This window comes from Zingiber officinale, chromosome 2B (assembly GCF_018446385.1).
Source record: "Zingiber officinale cultivar Zhangliang chromosome 2B, Zo_v1.1, whole genome shotgun sequence".
NCBI lineage: Eukaryota > Viridiplantae > Streptophyta > Magnoliopsida > Zingiberales > Zingiberaceae > Zingiber > Zingiber officinale.
In genome coordinates this window covers 64,230,696-64,234,248 of record NC_055989.1, presented here as the reverse complement: position 1 = coordinate 64,234,248, position 3,553 = coordinate 64,230,696, and the positions used below count along the sequence as shown (strand labels likewise).

Sequence of the window (3,553 nt, the reverse complement as noted above, 5' to 3'; positions counted from 1 at the left end):
TTTTGGCGCCGTTGCCGGGGACTGCGCTATAACATTAGGAATTATCAATTGAGTTAGACTAAACAATAACATTTGTTTTCCTTTCATATTGCATAGTTGTAACTAATCATTAGATTTCTGTTTTTACTTTCTTGTATAACTTTTACTTCTTGTTAATTCTTTTTGTACAAATTCAATTCTGCATTTTTGATTCTTTTATTTTTCTTTTTCTGTTGAATTGTCATTTGCTATCTTGTTCTTGTGTATGCGAAGATCTAACTTTGCAGGAGAATTCTTTCCTTTTGACCCTGAGATTGACAGAACTTTCCATAAAAGAAGAATTCTGCAAAGGCAAATTGAAGAACAGGAACATTTGAACATGGCGAATAGACCACTCAAGGATTATGCAGCACCTTATGCAAGAGGTTTTCGATCTAGTATTTCAAGACCTTCAGTGGAAGCTAATAACTTTGAGATCAAACCCGCAATTATATCTTTGGTGCAGCAGAACCAATTTGGTAGAGGACCTCATGAAGACCCCAATCAACACTTAGAGGTCTTTTATGAAATATGTGGTACCATGAAAATGAATGGAGTTCCTTCAGATGCAGTTAGATTATTATTATTTGGGTTTTCTCTAAGAGATAGGGCAAAGCAATGGCTGAATTCTTTGGCCCCTAATAGCATCACCACTTGGGAGCAGTGTGAGCAACAGTTTCTTGATAAATTCTATCCACCAAGCAAAACAGCTCATATGAGGAATTTAATTGCAAGCTTCAAGCAGACTGACTCAGAATCTCTTTTTGAAGCATGGGATAGATACAATAGTATGCTCAGACAATGCCCACATCATGGGTTGGAAAGATGGTTAGTGTTGCACACTTTTTATAATGGTATCAACTATCATACCAAAGTGTTCCTTGATTCAGCTGCTGGAGGGGCACTTATGAACAAAAGTTTAGATGAAGCTGAAGAAATTATTGACAGTGTAGCACAAAATCATCATCAATGGGCAAATGAAAGAAGTGGTGGCTATTCTTCTGTAAACCCAACAATTAAAGCATCAGGGAAGTTTGATGTAGATGCGATCACTCTTTTGTCTGCAAAATTGGACACTCTTACAAAGAAATTTGAGAATATGGGGACTAGTGCTAATATGGTCAATGCTATTAGTACATCTTGTGAAGTATGTGGGAGTTCAGAGCATTCAAATGACTCATGTCCATTGGGAGCTATCACTGCACAAATCAATCAACTGGAACAATGTGATGCAATCATGAGTTACAATCAAAGGCAGAACAACCCATACTCAAATACTTATAACCCTGGATGGAAGAGTCATCCCAATTTTTCTTACAGAAATAATCAAGATCAAGGACCATCTATGGGGGCAAGACCAAATTTTCAAGCTGGGCAACAAAATTTTCAACATCTATCTTCTCAAGGCTTACCAAAGTCAAATATTGAAAAGATGCTTGAAGAAATTATCTCAAGTCAGAATGAAATGAAGCAAGATTTAGCTAAGCTCATTCAGAGAATGGATAATTCTGAAAAGCATCAAAAGATCCAGGATAGTCAAATTGCCCAACTAGCTTCCTCATCATCCAGAGCACCAGGACAACTTCCAGGAAAACTTGATGTGAATCCTATGGAGCATTGCAATAGAATTGAGCTTAGGAGCGGACGGACCTTGGGAGACTCCCAAGTGACTGCTTCAAAAGGGATACAAAAAGAAGAAGAGCTCTCTCCTCTTATACCAAATCAGATTCAAGCTAATGAGGAGAGTACCATTGAGGTTGAAGAGACTCTTCCACTGAACCATCAGAGCAAAGCTATCCCTTTTCCTCAGAGACTTACAATGCTCAAGAAAGATGAAGAATTTGGTAAGTTTTTAGAAAAAGTTAAGGAAATTTGTGTAGAGGTACCTCTTATTGATGCTATTCTTCAAATGCCTAGATTTGCCAAATTCCTGAAGGATCTCATGTCAAACAAGAGAAGAAGAGGAGAGGTTGAGACCATTGCGCTTAGTGAGGAATGTAGTGCTATTTTGGAGAAGAACACTTCCCCAAAACTAAAGGACCCAGGGAGCTTTTATATTCCTTGCAACATAGGAAAAGAATTTTTTGAAAAAGCTTTTTGTGATTTGGGGGCAAGTGTTAGCCTCATTCCCTATTCAATTTGTAATAAATTAGGTCTCAAAAACATTAAACTTACTACTATGGCACTTCAACTTGTCGATCATTCCTGCAGGTACCCTTTGGGTATTATAGAAGATGTGCCAGTAGAGGTGGATGGGAATGTTATTCCCATAGATTTTGTCGTGTTGGACATGGAAGAGGACCCTCGGATTCCTATTATATTAGGAAGACCTTTCCTTGCTACAGCTGGAGCTATTATTGATGTCAAAAATCATAAGCTTTCTTTGGTAATTGGTAAGGAAAGGTTGGAATATGATTTATCTAATATCTCTAACCATGTCTCGTCTCTTTTAAATGCTTGTAGCAGGACAAGCATTTATAAACTTGAGGAATGGAATTTCCACCCTCATGGAAGGCCACCAAACGAAGGAGACAATGTGGTGGAAGATGTTGGGAGAAGATCTCCCAACAAAAATGAAAAGTATATCTGTCCTCCAAGGGCGAGGAAAAGAAGCGAATGATCAAGTTTGGTCGAGCTAAAGACCTTAAACAAGCGCTTCTTGGGAGGCAACCCAAGGGTTCTTTTAGTTAGTTTTGATTTGTATCTTAATTTCTTTTAGTTTGATGCATTCTTTTGATTTTGCTTTCAGGTTAGGTGCAAAACTGAGCTCGGCCGTGTGCTGTACACGGCCAGGCAAAAGTTGCAGAGAAGGGGAGTGCTTGGGCCGTGTCATCCAGACAAGGCCGTGTAGGATTTCCCGAGGAGAAAAGGGTCTAGGCCGTATCTCAAACACGGCCGTGTAAAGAATCCCGAGAAGAAAGATGGAGAGGCCGTGTCCCAGACACGGCCGTGCGAGGAAACCAGTGGAAGAAGGGGGGAGGCCGTGTGGATATACACGGCCCGTGTCTGGAATCCAGAGAAGGAAGAGGGGGAGGCCGTGTGGATCTGCACGGCCCGTGTAGGGGAGCTATTAAAGTCTTCTTTCTACCTCACACGGCCAGATCTTGGCCGTGTTCCGCACACCCCTAGCTCTCCAAAACATCTCTTTCTCTCCCAATCTCTTAAAAACTCCTCTCTAATCTCTCAAGATCTCTTAGATCTGGATTCTCTTCCTCTCTAAGACTTAGACTTTTCATTCTCCTAACCTAAGATCTTTGCTCTTTGAAGTTTTGTTCTTTGAGTTTCATTCTTCCAACCCTACATAATTCTTCCCCTATCTAAACTCATCAATATGTCCAACATTTTGAAGAAACTTCGCAAAGGAGGTGGTGGATCCAGTGGAGACAAAAAGAAGGAGCCATCAAGGGACAAAGGAAAACAACCAGTAAGGGGCAAAGGCAAAAGGACTTCACGCAACGAAGGTAATGACAATGAATTCAATATTGTGTTTAGAAATGATGATCAAGTAACTAGATTTGCAATTCTTGTCAATAGA

At 40.0% G+C, this 3,553-nt stretch overlaps 1 non-coding gene across 1 annotated transcript; it reads right to left on the bottom strand.

The window, feature by feature from the left end:
* Positions 1-731: 731 nt before the first annotated feature.
* On the bottom strand, positions 732-837 carry LOC122049895. The gene has a single exon (XR_006131143.1). It is a non-coding gene; the product is annotated as a small nucleolar RNA R71 (small nucleolar RNA).
* Between the last annotated feature and the right edge of the window lie 2,716 nt (positions 838-3,553).